Source organism: Taurulus bubalis, assembly GCF_910589615.1.
Source record: "Taurulus bubalis genome assembly, chromosome: 8".
NCBI classification, from domain to species: Eukaryota; Metazoa; Chordata; class Actinopteri; order Perciformes; family Cottidae; genus Taurulus; species Taurulus bubalis.
The window spans coordinates 17,879,267-17,899,859 of NC_136596.1; the positions used below are offsets into that span (position 1 = coordinate 17,879,267).

Here is a 20,593-nt window from a genome sequence, read left to right on the forward strand (position 1 = left end):
TTGGCTGTACACACTGCATTGTTGTGCTCAACTCCTCGTTGAGAGCATATGCCCAAGGGTGAAATCATAACGGTTTCCAAAGGTTATCAGTATGGTTAATATTGATCTCAATAATGATTATGTATAGACACTGTAATACTGTTGTTGAATAATATTTAGACTTTCAGCTTGTCATCTGGACATGGACACGCCCAGTTTTACCAAGATGTAAATCTTGCAAAACAAACAATATACCTAGACGATGTTTTTCAAACCTCACCATTGTCACGGTTCAGCGCCACACTTTTCTTTAAGTTATTTTCATCCTGTCTTCCTGTCTGTGTACTAACTGTCCTGTCATTTCAGATCCTGCTGCACGCCCCCTTCATCAGTCACTCCCTCCTCGTCAGCCCTCATTCCTTGCACCTGGCCCATCCCTGTCTCAACTGTAGCACATCCCCTCATTAGTCTTCACTACTTAGGTCCCCTCACTTGCACTTGTCCCCTGCCAGATTGTCTTGTGTTTTTGAACCTAGCTCTCCCTGTGTGTTACCTGTTCAGTAAAATACTTATATTCTTTATCTCTGTCTTCCGGAGTCGTGCTTTTGGGTCCTTGCGTAATCGGACCGTTACATTACAATCTGGCCAATTATGGACCCAGCACAACCTTCTGCAGCAAGCCGGTTCGAGAGGATCGAGAATGCCCTCCAGCAGCACAAGGCGCAGATGGTCCGCTTCGCTGCGGAGACACGGCAGTCTGCAGCAGTCCAGGAGCAGGCTATGACGGCGATGACCGCCCAGATGCTACAACTGACGACGGTCCTGACCCAGCTGGTAGCCGCTGCGCCGTCTCCTGCCTCTCCACCTCCGGCCTCTCCACCTCCGGTCTCACCAGCGCCTATGCCAACACACAAGCCTCATGTGGGTACCCCGGAGCGCTACGCTGGAGAACCTGAGGGCTGCAACCCATACATCACGTACTGCTCCATCCTGTTCTCTCTGCAGCCCCACACCTTCGCCTCGGAAGAGGCTAAGGTAGCCTTCACCATCAGCCACCTGACTGACAGAGCGCGACTGTGGGGTACCGCTGAATGGGAGAGACGCACGCCGGTCTGCTCTTCGTTCCGGTTGTTTTCTGCAGAGCTTCGCAAGGTTTTTGGGGCAGTTTCCATGGGCCCAGATCCAAGCGGGGGACTAGCGGAGCTGCGTCAGGGAGACCGGACTGTGGTGGATTATGCCTTGGAGTTTCGAACAAGAGCACGCCTTAGCGACTGGAACGAGGCAGCACAGTGCGAGGTGTTCTTGACTGGGCTAGCGCAGTATGTTAAAGATGAACTGATCTCTTTTGATTTGCCTGCCAGTTTGGATGGTTTAATAGAATTGACTTCCCGAGTGGACAGACGCATCCAGGCAAGGCGACAGGAGCGACGCAAGGGGGAGACAGATCGCCGCGCTTTCAACCAGCGTCGAGCTCCTCCGGCAGCCACCAGCTTCACCTCGGCCTCTCAACCAGTGGAGGTTGAACCCATGGAGGTAGGGCGCACCAGTCTCACCCGCGAGGCGCGGGAGCGCCGTCGCCGGGGAGGTCTTTGCCTGTACTGTAGCCAGGCTGGTCACTTTGTATCCCAGTGCCCAGTAAAAGACATGGCTCGCCCGTAACAGGGGAGGTACTGGTGAGCCGAACCACAAGACTCTCTCCCAACCAAAGACCCCTTTTCCACGCTCAGCTGCTACTCGTGAACGGATCACAGACCCTAGCTACGTTCATTGACTCTGGTGCTGATGACAGCTTCATTGACGAGGACCTAGTCCGTCAGCTGGGTATCAAGTGGGTACCGCTGCCATGCCCTGTTCCTGCTAACGCTCTGGACGGCCACCTACTGGGGACAGTGACTCACCAGACCGCACCAGTTCGTATGCTCCTGTCGGGTAACCACCTGGTGACCATTCGGTTTCTTATCCTGCGGTCACCCCAGCATCCACTAATCCTGGGACACCCCTGGCTACGCCGCCATAACCCCCACAGCGACTGGGCCACAGGGGCCATCAGGGAGTGGAGTGCATCATGCCATCTGATCTGCCTGAAACAAGCTGCTGCAGTTCCGCAGTCAGCTTGCCCCAGCTCTGCGTCGGATCTGTCAGGAGTGCCTACGGAGTACCATGACTTTCGGGAGGTATTCAGTAAGGTCAAGGCTGCATCCCTGCCCCCACATCGTCCCTACGACTGCTGCATTAACCTGCAACCAGGCACCACCCCCCCAGGGGCCGTCTCTACTCCTTATCGGCACCTGAGAGAGGCCATGGTGGCGTACATCAGTTCCTCCCTAGCTGCTGGGATCATCCGTCCCTCTTCTTCACCTGCAGGTGCGGGGTTCTTCTTCGTAGGGAAGAAGGACAAGTCACTTCGTCCATGCATTGACTACAGGGGCCTCAATGACATTACCATCAAGAACCGCTACCCACTCCCACTCATCTTTTCTGCCTTTGAGTTGCTGCGAGGGGCTGCCATCTTCACCAAGTTAGACCTACGTAACGCCTATCATTTGGTCCGGATCCGAGAGGGGGACGAGTAGAAGATAGCTTTCAACACCCCCACTGGACATTATGAGTACCTGGTGATGCCCTTCGGTCTGACTAATGCCCCAGCCGTCTTCCAGGCACTGGTGAACGATGTGCTGAGAGACATGCTGAACAAGCAGGTATTTGTCTACCTTGATGACATTCTCATTTTCTCGAGGTCCCGAGAGGAGCACATCCACCATGTTCAATCGGTCCTCCAACGCCTCCTGAGGAATTCCCTGTTTGTGAAGGCAGAGAAGTGCGAGTTTCACGCCTCTTCTGTGTCCTTTCTGGGCTACATCGTGGGACAGGGGATCGTGCAGATGGACCCTGCCAAGGTGTCAGCGGTGACGTCCTGGCCCATCCCTGACTCGCGTAAGCAGCTGCAACGATTCCTGGGGTTTGCCAATTTCTATCGGCGGTTTATCCGCAGCTATAGCACCGTGGCTGCCCCACTCACGGCACTTACCTCATCTAGAGTGCAGTTTCGGTGGTCACCTTCGGCTGAGGAGGCCTTCCAGAACCTGAAGGCCCAGTTTACGTCGGCCCCCATCCTGCAAGTCCCCGACCCAGAGAGACAGTTTGTGGTGGAGGTGAACGCCGCCGATGTAGGGGTGGGGGGCATCCTGTCCCAGCGGTCTGCCAGTGACCAGAAGCTCCACCCATCCGCCTTCTTTTCCAGGCGGCTCTCACCGGCAGAGAGGAACTATGACGTGGGGAACCGAGAGCTGCTTGCCGTTAAGCTGGCCCTTGAGGAGTGGCGTCACTGGCTTGAGGGGACCAGTCTGCCATTTCTGTGTTGGACTGATCACAAGAACCTTGAGTACATTCAGTCCGCTAGGAGACTGAACTCTCGGCAAGCCAGATGTCTCTGTTTTTTACCCGGTTTAACTTTCCCTCTGTTACCGGCCCGGAACCCGTAACGTCAAGCTGGACGCCCTGTCACGTCAGTTTGTGGACAAGGCGTATTCCACCCCTTGCACTAACAAGATCCTGTCTGCCCCTGTTCTGGTTGCCTCTATCACCTGGGAGGTAGAGGAGAGTCAAGGCTGCCCTGGAGGCCCAGCCCGGGTCGAGCTCCTGTCCCCCTGACCGCCTGTTCGTTCCCTAGACCCTGAGGTCCGAGGTCCTCCAGTGGGCCCATAGCTCCAAGCTCACGTGCCATCCTGGGAGCCAGCGTACTAAGGATGCCTTGCAGCAGAGGTTCTGGTGGGCTACTCTGGAGAAGGACACCCGGGAATTCGTCAACGCCTGTCCTGTCTGCAACCGGCACAAACCTTCCCACCAGGCTCCCGCTGGTTTCCTGCAACCTCTGTCTGTGCCGCATCGGCCCTGGTCTCACATCTCCCTGGACTTTGTGACCGGTCTCCCGCTGTCCAACAAGCATACCACCATCCTAACGGTGGTAGATCGGTTCAGCAAGATGGCCCACTTTGTCCCCCTGCCCAAGCTCCCCTCGGCCAAGGAGACTGCTGAGCTGGTTCTGCTGCATGTCTTCCGGCTTCACGGGCTTCCCACGGATGTAGTCTCCGACCGGGGTCCTCAGTTCACGTCAGTCTTCTGGAGGGAGTTCTGCACGCTAATCGGGGCCACAGCCAGCCTGTCATCGGGATTCCACCCACAGTCTAATGGCCAGACGGAGCGCAAGAACCAGGAGATGGAGACAGCTCTACGGTGCTTGGTCTCCGAAACTCCAGCATCCTGGTCCTAGCAGCTCCTGTGGGTGGAGTATGCTCACAACACCTTGACCAGCTCTGCCACTGGAATGTCCCCGTTCCAGTGTGCCTACGGGTTTCAACCTCCATTGTTCTCGGCCCTGGAGAAGGAGGTTTCCTGCCCCTCGGCCCAGGCTTTCGTCCGCCGCTGCCACCGTACCTGGGCCAAGGCCAGAGTTGCGCTCCTCAGCTCAGCCAACCGGTACTCCGCAGCGGCCAACCGGCGCCGCTCCAAGGCCCCCACCTACCAGGTTAGTCAGAAGGTGTGGCTGTCGACCAGGGACCTACCCTTGCGAGTGGAGGCAAAGAAGTTGGCACCCAGGTTCATCGGACCATTCGAGGTCATCAATCCTGCAGCGGTGAGGCTCAAGCTGCCCATGCGGGTCCATCCGTCATTCCACATCTCCAGAGTCAAGCCGGTTCGGGAGTGTCCACTGGTCCCTGCAGTACAGCCTCCACCGCGGTTCATCGATGGAGGTCTTACCTACACGGTTCGTCGCCTACTTCATTCCCGCTGTCGTGGGAGAGGGTTACAATACCTGGTAGACTGGGAGGGCTACGGCCCGGAGGAAAGATGCTGGGTCCCGGCCCGACACATTCTGGATGCCCCTCTCATAAGAGTTTCACTGCAGCCACCCTGACCAGCCCTCTAAGGGGCCTGTGCCCACGGGGGCTACCCAGCCGAACTCTGCGCCCTCTCTTCCATCGGCAGAGTCAGACATCGAGGAGGAGCCGTCTTCTGACCAGGACAACTCACCCGCCGATGAGGAGAGGGCGGAGATGTCGGAGGAGTATTAGTCCTCCCTCAGATCCTCTTCGCCAGCGTGGCGATGGCTTTGGGACGTCAGGAGCCGTCCCTTAGAGGGGGATTCTGTCACGGTTCAGCGCCACACTTTTCTTTAAGTTATTTTCTTCCTGTCTGTGTACTAACTGTCCTGTCATTTCAGATCCTGCTGCACGCCCCCTTCATCAGTCACTCCCTCCTCGTCAGCCCTCATTCCTTGCACCTGGCCCATACGTCTCACCTGTAGCACATCCCCTCACTAGTCTTCACTACTTAGGTCCCCTCACTTGCACTTGTCCCCTGCCAGATTGTCTTGTGTTTTTGAACCTAGCTCTCCCTGTGTGTTACCTGTTCAGTAAAATACTTATATTCTTTATTTTATTCATGATACCACACAGGATGAAGCCTGTGTTTGTGACAATGTCATTATCACATTAACTACAATTCCAGAAACAGTCTGCTCCATTGAAGTTTGTTGAGGTCACACAGATAGCTATCCTGTATGTCTACCTGCCTGCAACAAAAAGTCTTCAAATGAAAAAAAAATTATAAAGCATATTTTTCCCCCACCACATCATTAATCTTTCTCTCAAACAGTAAATCATACATTTGGATTTAAGGATAAAGCATTATAGAATATTTGCTTTTAGCCACTCAAAGCTAAATACCAAAAGAAAAACCACACACCTAAAAATATGTATTGGTATTCTTCTTTGTTACTTATTATCACAATATTCACAAAGCCAAGTAATTCTGATATTTTTTTTGACATGCATATTGATTTGGCTGTACACACTGCATTGTTGTGCTCAACTCCTCGTTGAGAGCATATGCCCAAGGGTGAAATCATAACGGTTTCCAAAGGTTATCAGTATGGTTAATATTGATCTCAATAATGATTATGTATAGACACTGTAATACTGTTGTTGAATAATATTTAGACTTTCAGCTTGTCATCTGGACATGGACACGCCCAGTTTTACCAAGATGTAAATCTTGCAAAACAAACAATATACCTAGACGATGTTTTTCAAACCTCACCATTGTCACGGTTCAGCGCCACACTTTTCTTTAAGTTATTTTCATCCTGTCTTCCTGTCTGTGTACTAACTGTCCTGTCATTTCAGATCCTGCTGCACGCCCCCTTCATCAGTCACTCCCTCCTCGTCAGCCCTCATTCCTTGCACCTGGCCCATACGTCTCACCTGTAGCACATCCCCTCACTAGTCTTCACTACTTAGGTCCCCTCACTTGCACTTGTCCCCTGCCAGATTGTCTTGTGTTTTTGAACCTAGCTCTCCCTGTGTGTTACCTGTTCAGTAAAATACTTATATTCTTTATTTTATTCATGATACCACACAGGATGAAGCCTGTGTTTGTGACAATGTCATTATCACATTAACTACAATTCCAGAAACAGTCTGCTCCATTGAAGTTTGTTGAGGTCACACAGATAGCTATCCTGTATGTCTACCTGCCTGCAACAAAAAGTCTTCAAATGAAAAAAAAATTATAAAGCATATTTTTCCCCCACCACATCATTAATCTTTCTCTCAAACAGTAAATCATACATTTGGATTTAAGGATAAAGCATTATAGAATATTTGCTTTTAGCCACTCAAAGCTAAATACCAAAAGAAAAACCACACACCTAAAAATATGTATTGGTATTCTTCTTTGTTACTTATTATCACAATATTCACAAAGCCAAGTAATTCTGATATTTTTTTTGACATGCATATTGATTTGGCTGTACACACTGCATTGTTGTGCTCAACTCCTCGTTGAGAGCATATGCCCAAGGGTGAAATCATAACGGTTTCCAAAGGTTATCAGTATGGTTAATATTGATCTCAATAATGATTATGTATAGACACTGTAATACTGTTGTTGAATAATATTTAGACTTTCAGCTTGTCATCTGGACATGGACACGCCCAGTTTTACCAAGATGTAAATCTTGCAAAACAAACAATATACCTAGACGATGTTTTTCAAACCTCACCATTGTCACGGTTCAGCGCCACACTTTTCTTTAAGTTATTTTCATCCTGTCTTCCTGTCTGTGTACTAACTGTCCTGTCATTTCAGATCCTGCTGCACGCCCCCTTCATCAGTCACTCCCTCCTCGTCAGCCCTCATTCCTTGCACCTGGCCCATACGTCTCACCTGTAGCACATCCCCTCACTAGTCTTCACTACTTAGGTCCCCTCACTTGCACTTGTCCCCTGCCAGATTGTCTTGTGTTTTTGAACCTAGCTCTCCCTGTGTGTTACCTGTTCAGTAAAATACTTATATTCTTTATCTCTGTCTTCCGGAGTCGTGCTTTTGGGTCCTTGCGTAATCGGACCGTTACAACCATAGTAAAAGGACACCGGAGGACAATTGTTTCTGGCGGTGTGCCCGGCTTTGAGGCTGAGGCCAGAGTCTGAGCTGTGTCAGGGAATATGCCTGGTGACAGATGCTCGGGAGACACGGGCCACGGCGGAGGTCCAGGGAGAGCAATTAGCACAGACGAAGCGGCTATGTCGTTAGCTGGTCTTTATTAGCCTCAGTGATCAGTTCAGAGGCCATTAGTCTCATGTGATCAGAGACTTCCCTGGTTAGCTCGACCCATTACTGGTGTTTGTTATTGCACATTTACACTGTTTCAAGGTGGTGAGACGCATGTATTGCTTTCCGGTCATCGACAGATGCTGATTGTGAATATTGTGGAAGTGAGGCAGTTTGGTGATTACATAGCAAAGAACAAAACAATATTGGGTGGCATTGAGAACAAATCATTTCAGTGTTTGTATTGTAAGCACTTGCTGGTTGTTGTTTGATGCTTTTGTTGTAAAAAAGATAGACACGGCATACTGTATTAGCATAATTACTACCTTTATCAAAACTTCCGTCACCTTTAACTGATTTAAATGTATTATCCTGTGTTTTGAAGGATACTTTTAGAACACCATGCTTTAAAAGAAGACCATAATTTTGTGGCAAACAATAAAATAATTATACGTTTGCATGGACATTTTCTATATTTGCAGCACATTTTTGTCTTTCAGCAGCTTTAATCTATCAACACTGTTTCTGCCAGTAGCATTAAAAGGCACATTTTTTTTTCAAGCACATAGTCCAAAGAGGGTCAAGGGGGATGTCTGTGTCTAAAGAGATAAATTACTTTGCTGCATGGGGGTCCAAATCAGTGCTTTCTCTTTGAGTTATCTGCTGAGTTAGCTGGCTTTCTGCACAGACTCTGACATGCTATAATAAAGAGAATAATTGTCAATAGAAAATAGGCAATCGTAGGAAGTCATAGTATGAATGGATACCAAAGTAATCAGCAGTCAGCCTTCAGTTCATCTGGTTCTGCTTTTTGAGTATTTTGAGTACCCTGTCTACTCAAACATGGTGGGAATGGTAGTACGGAACGTCTTGCTCTGAACCTTGTGTGATATCACTGGCTGTTGGGGGACTCTGGGATATCTTCTTGTACACCTCTCTTCTCTGTCCTGTGTTGCATGCTGGGAAAGAGCCGCCCTGCGTGTTGTTCCTCTCCTTTGCCCGGGCCCTGAGAGACTTTCCTGCTAATGTTCCCCTCCTGTTTTACAGCAGTACTTCCTGGAACAGCCCCCCTTCTAGTCATCAGAAGCTACATTAAGGGAGCACTCTGAAGTCTTCCTCCACCACTAAGGGCACCTGATAAATAACTTATGGGGGAGAGGATTCAAAACATCTCTCCTATTACTAGCCTCGATTCATTTTTTACAGTCCCTCGAGCCCCCCATCTGTCCTGCACTTCAAACGCATCTGAATGCTCTGAGATACTTTCCCTATTCTATCCTATGGGACCCATGTGAAAGTAGAGAAGAAGGGGAGGTAGGGATATGAGGGGGGTGGGTGGAAAGAAAAAGAATATGACAGAGCCAGGAGCTTTGAGCAGCAGAATGTGCCGAAAGCATCTCTCCCCCATCACCTTCCTTTCTGACTATTCTCCACGGAGGGGAAGAAAGAAAGCATTTGAAGGAGAGGGAGAGGAGGGAGGGAAAGATTTGTGGTTGAAGCATCATTGTCCGACTCAGAGCTGCCACTCTGTCAAATTATAACACGTCCAACAACTCAGCTTTTTCTCATTTTGCAATTACAAATTAGTCCATTAGGCTGTCGGCTGCCTGTCTTTTCTCTTCTCTGTGCTGGAAGGGGATGTGTGTGTGTGTGTGTGTGTGTGTGTGTGTGTGTGTGTGTGTGTGTGTGTGTGTGTCGATCCATAAGGGTGGGCAGATGGGAGGGGACCTATCTTGGGTGGGAGATGGCAGTTTTAAGCCACATAACGAGACAAACAAGCAAACCAACAGTTGTAATTTGATGTGATGTCGACAGTAATTGTCTTTGATGCCGTCGGTAGGCGCGAGGGTGGAATGGGGGCGAGGTGGGTTGGCCTTGAAGTGGTAGTTATGGAATATAAATTGGGGCTGCCTGTTTTCTGAAGGTATGAAAAAAAAAATCCGGGCTCCCATTTTTTCGAGGCCATCACAACAGCGTTTTAGTCAACCACCCTATCAGCCTAAATGGATTTTAAATTAGCAGTAAGAGCATGGCTAACAACATAGCGCGGCTGAAAAACTGCCCACTCTACGGAGAGAAGTGCATACATCTGACATGTATGGATTTTGATGGAGCGAAGATGGCTTTCACTGATCCCTTTTATTGAGGCCATTATTATTTCCCAGCTCTTGAATCAGGTCTATTCACATCTCAAGCAAATTCAATTTGAGCTCTAGATCAAAGATGTGCATGAGACCAATTTAGTGTAAAGTAAATAACAGGGAGCCACTTAATCCAAAAGGTGATGATCTTATTTAACTAATATCACGTAACATTTAATTATTATGCCTTTTCCTTTTATTAATCAGCATGATTTCTATCCAACGAGTGCATTATGAAGCTTCAAGGTGGCACCTCTGAAAGGGAATTCATTACTGAAGAAACCCTTGTCTTTCCACTTCTCCAGTGGCCCTAAAAGGAACTCTCTTATTAGAGTATATTCTAATGTGGATTAATATCCATGCAATTTGGGCTTCAACTTGGTACTCAATGCACAATAAATCCAACTCTTTCTCCCTTCTGGCCACTACTGCAGCCAGTTACTAAATGTCAATGGCCAGATGAGTACTCTGTGGATCTAGGTGGAAAGCACAACAACAGTGTCTTGAATTAATAATGCTGATCTCATTTTATCCCTACGTGAGTAAAGATTATGAAATTATGAAGGAATTAAGTTGTTTAAGGGCCAAACTCTGGATTTGGCGGACGATAATGAGCATGTTATGTGTGAACCCCCTCCAACCTCCTCTGTCTATGTCGAGCTACTAAGATCTGTTTCATCCAGCCGTTCACAAAAAATAAAAATAAAATGGACAAGTCTTTTAAAGGACAAATACAAAGTGGGGATTTTAGGGGGCCAGAGTGAACTTAACAAGCATGAATCTTACAGATATAAAGGTAAAATGCAAAAAAAGTTATGGAGGCATGTTTGGACGGGGGCCACAGTGAACAGCTTGGCCAGCTGAGCAACGTCACAGCGGGATGCCTAATAAGCTCTGCGCAATTTTTCACCCCATATTTTATCAATAAAAAAGCAGTTTAAACAGTCTCCCCCAAACCGCAGCCGCTGCACTGCCTGCCATCTGGAGCTCTCTTCCATTTTATAATCCAACTGTCATTAAAATGCTTCTTGGCAGTTTACAGCTCGTTCCCCCTGTGCAGATGTGGAAGCGATCTTCAGACGGGGCCCTCTGATCAAAGTATTCGCTGCTGTCAGACCGAACACTTACCACCTCAGGCTACCTTCCAGTCCAATCCGGACTTAATGCCTCCCATTATTTATTTATTTCCACACTTCTCTATTTATCAGGTGCAACACTCCCTGCAGAGCTATGGTCAGCTCCAGAAGCTGGCAATGGTTGCCTAGAGGTCACAGAGGCAGGCTTGGGACTGGGAGGTTGAAGGTTAAACAAGTTGTGAAGGGGCTTTTTAGCAGAGAACGTAACCTCGCTAAATTACCTGGTGGATTTCCCATTAACTGAAGAGAGATGACTAAAAGGAAAGAATACCAAGAAAGCCAAGCTGCTCAATCTGACCATCATATACTATGGCGGTATTATTTTTGGTGTCTGGATGCAACTGGGCTGAAAAGATTTTAAGATCCAGAAAAAATAACTCGGTAAGGTCATATATTTTCAGAACCAGGTCTATTAGCTCAAGTTTAAATACATTTTTATCCTCAATCATATAAATAATTCACCTACAGTGTATGTTGAAGTGGCACTACTTCCCAATTGGAATATGACTATGTCAACAACTGTGCTCAGACTGAAATTATGTCAATAAAATTGTGATTTAATTGCTTTTAATTTCCACCGGTGAAACACCAGTGGAGCACAAACCCGACTCTATTATAGGACTTTATCTGATTAATGCATGGAACAATCAGCTTACATTCCAAGGCATCAACAAATATTATACTATATATAATACATCATATGTCATTGCTCTAAGTAACTAACGTGTAAATGTGAGTTTTGTAACCAAATAACATGAGCTTTCCTGGCAGCAGACACAAAGGTAATGGCAGTAGGTCAACCCGTTGGCAGTGTCTCTGTATCATATCACACTGCCACATTCACTGTGTGCACACGCATGACTTGCCCAGCGACCCGCGGCCTCCTCGCTGATGTGGCGCGGCGCGCATGGCGTTAATGCTCCGACCGGGTGTTGATTGAGCTCCCCTGAAGCCAGTGACGCATGTTGCCTTTGTTTGGCAGCCGTCCCGGTGTAAGAACTGGGGCCATATTCCGCCTGTCAGTGCCATGTGTTCGCTCTCCTCCGAGCACAGCGGCTGATGCCACTCAACCACCACCCGCCTACCTCCCAACCCCTGGCATCTCTGTGGGCACCCCAGGGCTAGCAGGTCTGCACTAATGAAGTTAAATTAATTTAATGGATGCCCATGCTGCCTGCGTCTGTGGCACTTGGCAGGGTGATAGTTTTAAGGCTGGCCTCTGTCTGTGGCTCCAAACCTCATACATATCCAAGAGCTGCAGTACGTCTTCAGTGTCAAGCCGGAACTGACAAGCATATCAGCTTCAGTTGTGCCACTGTGCTCTGCAAAAGAATTGATCTTCTGCGCCCATAACAACTAAAGTGGCAGGGAGAGTTCTCCAGTTAATTTTGGAGAGAGACCAGGTGTGTCCACTAATTAAAGCTCACCGAAAAGGCGAAGGGAAAATAACTGGCAAATGAACATGAGTGACAGCCATCGTTAATACCTGCTTCCCCGCTGCCCCCTAAGCCTAAAAATCCCCCTGTTAACTTTTATGGAACACCCTTTGATACAATAATTATTTTTTCCCCTGTAATCTTTCGAGCCCTGTACCTTTTCCCCTGGCTGGCGCAGATCAAAGCAGACTGGTTTTGTGCATAAGGAACTGCAGAGGCTGGGGTTTCTGGCTTAATTGAAGGCAGCTGGCCCCTGTGTGTGTGTTTGGGCCTGATCTCAGCGTGCTCTCCGGGGTTCTCGGCTTTCCACATCACACACACATTCGCCCACGGAAAGTTCCCTCCAGAGCCCAAGTGACGTGAGGGCCTGCAGGGCTTGAGGTCTGGCAGTTGCCAGACCATCCACAGGCATTTGAGTGTTTAGATTGACTTGGAGATGCTCAAGTGGTTAGCAAAAGAAAGATGGAATATGTTTCTCTCTGTGGGTGGGAGAGAGGCTCATACTCAGGGCTCACTTCCTTTACTGTCCATCATCACCATAATAAGGGCTGCAGATGATTCTCCCCTTATAAAGATGCAAGACTGTGAAACTTGGCTTTCTTAGGGAAATATTTTGAGACAGAATACAGAGCCCAAATAAATATCAATGGCCAGTGACTTCATGATTAATGTGTGTTGATTTTCCTAAAATGTATACAACAAAATATGACTAGCATACTACTTAGCTGACTGGCCTCTTTTTTTGAGGAGGGCATTTTTTTTTGCAGTCACAGTGGACCTAAGCTCCACTTACTGATGTATTCCTGGCCTGAGAGGAAGCAACGCCGCTTTAGGGAAACTTTATCTCCGATGGCACTGAATCCTAATAACAACAGGGAATTTCATATTTATCCATGATCGCATATGCCCTTTGTTGTGGAGGAAAAGCAAGTCCTCTTGCATTAGGAAGTCTTGTGCAGACAAGCCAAGGCTGGGACAGACATGAGTCTTGCTGCGCCAGCTCTAAACGCACGTCTGTCTTGCATTTCCAGCCAGATGAAATGTGTAAGTAATTACAGCCCAACCATGTTTATTGAATAAAAAGCCACTTAGACATTATGTTTATGCACGATCAAAAACACTCAAATCATACATCCACGTACACAAAAACATTTGTCTTTTTTTCTCTGTCCACAGAACTTCTGCACCCAACATGGAGTCAATTATACTTTTATTACTCATGTGGAAAAATGTATATAGTGCTTGGATTGTTATTCAAACACAGGTTCCCTTGAAAAACCACGAGTGTTTTGCCCATGCTGCTTTGGAGACACAGTGGACACACACTGAGCACAGGGTTAGTCCGTTTAGCTAGCTGTTTAACTTTGAGCCCCTCAACTGCATTGGAATTACTCTCAGGGCTATGTGTTATGCTTTACCTGCTATTGAGTGGATGCTCATTATCTGCTGTAAAAGTGCATAACTCAAAACATATTACGCATAAAGTGACTTCAGGTTAATTCGGTTAAGCAGGTTTTACGATTGATATTGTGTTTTGCAATCTCATTATTTTGAAAGAAAGGCATGACGTTATGCAACCAATAAAAGCTGCGGCCCTCTTAATAACATGACACAGTAATCTTATGCTAATGTTGGAATAATTGATAAATGCAATTTCAAACGAAAAAAATGTCAACTTTCATTTGTATTACTAAAGATCATCTGTTAACAGTAGAGGCATCAAACAGATGCATTGTGTAATTGTCTTCATCTACAGATGAATGTGGCACCACAGCTAGAGTAATACTTCACAATGTGTCTCGTTTGACATGGCAGGCCATGCTTTCTCTATCAGTGTATCATTGAACTGACAAGAGCTCCAGCAGAAAATTGTGCAATCGAGCATTTCACCTGGCCGTTACTGAAAACTCTCCTATTACAGAGCCTGGGCTCTCAGGTGGGAAAAATAGTATTTGAGGAAAACCACCTCTAAAACGGATCTGGTTGAGATGGAGGGAAAAACACATACCAAAACCGTGTGTTCATCGGGGTAACAATAACTCCCTCAATAACAATGATCACAAGCTGTTGAACATCCCTGAGTGGTGACAGGATTTTCTCAAAGCGTTCGCAGAGCACTGGTTTTTCAAAGTCAGAGGGTAGGGTGTGTGTTATGCTTTTAACAGAACAAAGGGATGGCTATTTGTTCTATTAACACTCTCTGCCAACACAAACAGCTTCAGTGAGAGGAGGCAGTAAGTGAAAGAAGATTACAGTCTTGATGCCATGTTATGTTTTCACACCTCCCCTGCTCTGAGTGACTGGCGTGGTTTTGCTTGCCACAACCCTTCTATTTTCATCTGCAATGCCAACATCAGTGCTAACCTTTAAGAGATAATCTGGACCAGGCTATTGGTTGCCACATCAATGACGCCACAGCCATGTTGACTGTCCCTGCATTTCCGTATGACATGCATTGCTAGTGACAAGCAGTCTTTGCTGATGTCAGTTGCTTGTGTCTGTTGGCTGGCCCTGCAGAAGCTCCAAGTTTTACTCTGTCATCACGCCTCTTCTTCCCAACATGCACTGGGGCTTAGTTTCACCGCTGAGCTTGCCCTTACACTCACTTCACACCAAGCTTGCAGACAAACACACATACATAAGACTTAAGGCGCCCTTCTTCACTTCAGAGACAAATCCAAATGTCCTCCCTGATCACCGCATACTTGTGCTCTAAATGCACAACAGATGTATCTCTTGACAACCACGAAAAGAAACATTAGTCTGCAGAGCACACAGGATTTGGAGCTGACCAGAAATGAGAGCATGTTGCAAACAGCTCAATATGAATTAAACAGATAAATGTTTCCAGGTTCATTGTAATACCTCAATGTGAGGAACGTCATGATCTGTTTATTTTTGGCCAATCTACAAAGTTAGAAGTCATCATCTAAAAAGTTGATTATGGCATAACTCTAATCTTAACATGAACCCTTAGTCACGAAGTGAAAACTGTAGTGAATAGAGGAAGGAACTGAGTGAGAGAAAAAGGAGGGAGAGAGGGAGGGAGAGAAAGACAAAAGCAAGAGGAGAAAAATGACATCTCCATATTAAGGCCTGTGTTGCCGGTGTCAGTTCTAATTTCACAGTGCCTGTGGGGAGCTGAATGCAACCAGTCAGTTCTGGTCTCATCTCGTTCCTCCTCCATTTTGAATTGAGGCCGGCGAATCCCAAGCTGGAGGGAAAGAAATATTACTGGCAAATTGGTTTTAGATTAAAGGAGGTGGCGAGGCATTCTGCTTTCTCAGCTCTTTCCCAGGTGCACTTAATCTAATTTCATTAAAGAGATGAGGACGGATGATCACTTGTGTCGAAACATTAAGCTGGTCCATTTTTCCCATCCATAAAAAAACGTTAAGGTTGTCAGCGGACTGGTGGGTGGCCTGTTTGTTATTGAATATGATGACTCTCGGAGACCAATCTGGATCTTACAAAGCAGTGGGAGTTGAGGGGGTATGTAGGAGGGGGAACATACATACATGAATACATTTAACTATTGCTGTTTTCCTTCGACCAAGATGGCGACGGAAGGAAGGAAGTACAATTTGACAAGACTCGTACTGACAAATACCAGGAGGATGAGAATTTAAAGAAAAAATAGAGAGGTGAGGGTAGTGGTGGTGTTAACGGATAAGTTTGAAATCCCCACAGCATGCTTTTTGTTGGGGTGCACTACTTACTTCACAGAGCGTCCCCCCCGCGCAATTTCATCAGCTGGGAGGATACCACTAACTGACGAGCCATTACTGATAAGCCAGTAGAGACGCTCCGACGCGGTGATATGGCATTCATTCTGCACACAGCAGGAAGATAAGGGGGTAGAGAAGGAATTAATGTGTCAATCAGAGCCCGTGCGCTGCCCTGGCAGATGAGTACACCGGAGCCATAAAAGAGCTCATAGACAGGATGTGGTAATGGTCCTTGGAGACTCCCCCCGAGACAGATACACTGTCTGCTGAGTGACTGCTCGGCAAATAGGACCAAATAGAATTAGCCGACCTGGGTGTCCTCCGCTGTGGCTATGGTGATGCGGCTGTGGCAGTGGTAAAGCACCTGACACAAGGCTGCTGTGTTAAGGGCTGCAGAGAATATGGCGCAGGAGAAAGAATACAGAGGAAATTGGAGGAGCCAGTGAGGATGCAAAAGTGGGGCCTAATGGAGATAGGATGACAGTAGAGTGCATGAACAAACTGAGAAGGGATAACTGCCGCTTTATTTATTTCTCTGCCTCTCCAATGAAAGAAAATTACCGTTTTGACTTGGAGTATCTCACACATGTCAGAGGTTGATAGATTACAGGTGGAGCAGGGAGGGGTTTGGATGGTATTTCAACATGTATAGCAGATGAAAGGACACTTTGAATAAGAGCTGGCGCAAAATATGTCTTAAAAAGGTCTTGACCGATTGTCACCAAAAGCTTGACCTAAGTTAGTTTACCAGATTGTAAGTATGTTAATACAATACATGAGTAATAAATAAAAAAAGATGAAACTCTTGAAACGCTTCTCATAAAGTTAAATAATGAAGCTGACCGTCAAGGCAAATAAAAACAGATCTCATTCACATTAATCTAACACTGTCCTTGTGACGTCTCGTTATCAAAAATGCCACTATTATACAAGCACAACCATTCATTCAACACATTTTTTGTGAATCACTAAACAGCTAACACATGTTCTGGGGCATGTCAATACTTTTTAGTCACACAGTCATTAAATGGCTCAAAATATTTGGGTCAACAATAAAGAATGAATGGTGTTCCCAGTTCCAGCACGGCCTCAAACACACTTGAATACACTTAGTCCCTGTATTGCCAAGCGATTTATTCAACATGTGGTTGGTTCTATCATGAGCATCTGATTTTGCATGACTATGCCCAAAAACTGGAAAGTTTGTTAATTACCCATAAGGAACACTTCATTATGTCTCTTCCCCCCCCCCCCCCAGGGTGCAGACATAAGTGAGGCAATCCAAGGTCAACGGTGTAATTTCTTTTAAAATGAACACTGAATACATTGTCAAACATTGTTTAATCTTGGACATCAGATGACAGGCCTCCCAAAAATAAATGCCAGTCACGAGAACACAAACCCAGATTCTGTTTGCTTGTCTTCAAAGTTCGGCCAATCCACCAAAAATATCCCCTTTCCAGCAGCCTCGCCCTGAACTGGAGGTGACCTGACCAATCTCAGAAGAATTCAAGTCGAACACGTTCTGGAAACACATCACTGCATGCTATCTCGATGCTTTGATAAAACAGAGCTTCACAAGGTGCAGCAATCTAAACTGACTTCCCTGTAGAAGAAACGTGTCAGTTTTATTCAAAATACAATGTAACTGATTGCACCCTGGGGGCACACCTGGAAGCTATATTCTAATTAAGTTAATCTGCGAAATCCTGACAATGTGGGTGTTCAGGTGTTTGGTAATCTGATGTGAAAGGAGTCTTTGTTTTTGTTGGAAAGATACAGGAGGAGCTGGCACCTGTTTCAGCAAAATGTTACAGAGAATTATCGCTGTCGAGTTATCCTGAGTGCGGGCAATTACAAATGACAGTGTTTGTCTTTTTCCTCATGGAACCCAATTTTTACATCATCGTTTTTTTCTGCTTTTGGTGATGGCCTGTCAAAGTATTTTTTCCCAGTTGTCTTCTTTCCTCAGCAATTTGGTATGGATGATTCACAACTCTCATCATCATCCTAATTATGATATTATGTTTTTTTCTGAGGAGTGAAAAGGTCAGCACTGCTTTAGCCTTTATCCAGATGTTTTTATCGTCTTGCACTCTTGTGAACAGTATATATTCAAAGAGTTCATAATAGTAAAACCTTTTTGGGAATTATGCATTTGTTCTTTTACATTTCCTGTTGGCCGAGAATGAAAGCTTTTCTTTGTTCAATACCTCTGCTCCTCAGAATGGAACATAGCCATCATTAGAACAATGGATAATATAAATATTTACCTCTGGGCCCCTTACTTTGTTAATACGCTTCAAATAGAGCATGTGGCTATGTTGATGGGTTGCTATGTTGGGCATGACAGGTTCTTATTGCTCAATGCTGGGAAAGATGAGGTATTGCTCGTCATAATGGAAAGTAGTCAAAGAAGTTAAGAGGATGGCTATTGTCAAGTCTACTTTGATTTTACACTCATTTTGCATGTATGTAAAGTTCACGTCAAGAACTCAGACCAAAGCTTGAAGATACATAAAGAGCAAGCAAACAATTTAGGAGTGAAAATCAACTGTTCTTTTACACTAAAGCCAAGATAACTGCACAACTTTCATACTATCAACTACATTGTTTCATTTGCAGTATTTATTTTGATACCTTATTGGATTCACATTATTGGATTAGGTATGATAATTAGAGAATACTATTTAATTTTTTTCCCCAACATACAGTCCATTTAGTATGTTTCTCACAGTATAGTGACTTAGTAAATGGCATTAGTAAAATGACGCAAGTCTTTTTCAAAGATTGCCATCAGTATTCCTTTTTATGAACCAGTAATGGTTGGCAAGCTAAAATACCACTTCATGCCATACTGATGACAAGTGTATGAGAAGAGTAAAGCCTGAGCAGGCGAAGCTGCAGTCTGGCTCTTGACAGTGGATTGTGTAGTAATTGGTACAGAATTCAACAATCAGACAGCTGAAAGCTTGGCAGCAATGTCTAATAGTCCAACGTGTCTTGAACTGCATCCAGGCCCACCAAATACATGGTGCCAAAAAGCAAATATGGAGCTGTTTTCTGAACAGACAGAGACTGACACTTAACCAACAACATAGCCACACAGCTATTTCTATAAAACCGCCTGAGCAAAAGGGTTTTTTTACCCTCTTCTTTATTTTTGTAGTGTTGTTTAGCAACGTAGTATCAAACTTTTATATATTAAATGTCAACATTTGTGACACTACAAAGAACGGTGACAAGACTCAAGGAACTAGTAGAAAAACAAAACAAAACCCTGAAAAGGAAACACTCTGAGAGCTTCCCTCCTACTTTACGTCCCCCTCTGCCCCCCCTCTCAGTGATGTCAGGGAGCCGTATGGAGACTGACAGGCCTGCTACGTCTCTCCGTCGTGTCAACTAGCTAGCGCCCTCGGTTCCTTCTCGCTTCAATGAAGAGATAAAAGCCTATTGACTTGCCAGGCTACAGTTAATGCAAATTGGGCCTACTATCAATGTATTATTTATAAGGAGAGCAGCAGACATTTCCACAGAACTGGGAGCTAGGCTTACAGGAGATTAGGCATGCTATCTCATTCATTTACCAGGGAGTAATTGCTAAACTGTGGAGGAATTAGAATGCGTAAGGTTCCCCAAAGGCGTTTCATCTTGTAACCAGGTGGCTGCCATCAGACAACCACCTCCAAGTCTGTGATAAACAAATACACACAAGTGAAACTGATAGACTACATCTGTCAAATTGCCAAACGGTTTAAACTTGATGACATCACTGCTAAAATAATAAGCCTTTTTTTTAAGCTCACTGAGTTGGTGATAAGTTGTTTTCCATGTTTATATGTGAGTCTTTTGAAGGAAATCAAAGATTACATTATAGTACTAGCCTTTGTGAGTAAACCTAAATTTTAAATAATTGTTGCTAAACCTCAAAGACAGTCTCATAGGGTGATTGATTCTCCATACTTCAGCCAAGTGAAAATGGAAACTGCACAAAAATCATTTCTGGTCGCCATCTTTGATGAAAGGAGGCTTAGGTACAAAGAAACAACCCGAATGGTTTCGGAAATTTGACCTACATTTTTAAGAAAAACAGGATTTTTTTCTGCGGCTGGAATATACTTATTGCAAAACTCTCAGACATGAGATTAAAAATCATTCTATAAACAGCATCAAGTGGAGATACGATAGCACCATGTAGTATACACTATGATTTAGCATACTCTAGATACACATCTGGGCAATAATGCACATTTAAGACACAGTATTCAGGTACAAAGTGCTCCAAAAATAAATAAATAATCATACACTGATATGTATTTTCACACTGCAAAACAGAAAACTAAGACGGAAAAGAGCTTCTTCCTGTACTATATTTTCTTTGCCACTTTCTTGCTCCGTATAACGCAGATGATCAGCAGTGTTGGGAACGTCAGTGTCTTTTACCACTTATCTTTTTCCGCCAACAACACATTATGACTGTTTCCCTTCTTTAGTTGGGTGCTCAAATTTGTTATTCACAACTCTCAGCCACTTCATGTGGGGAGTGAATAAACACAGGAAAA

The 20,593-nt window shown here is 45.6% G+C and overlaps 1 protein-coding gene across 1 annotated transcript in view; it reads right to left on the reverse strand.

Moving 5' to 3' along the window:
• The window catches only part of fbrsl1 (fibrosin-like 1), a gene marked incomplete at its 5' end in the record, with an annotated part of 266,408 nt that overhangs the window by 73,265 nt on the left and 172,550 nt on the right, over positions 1-20,593 (reverse strand). The gene's annotated exons all lie outside the window — the stretch shown is intronic.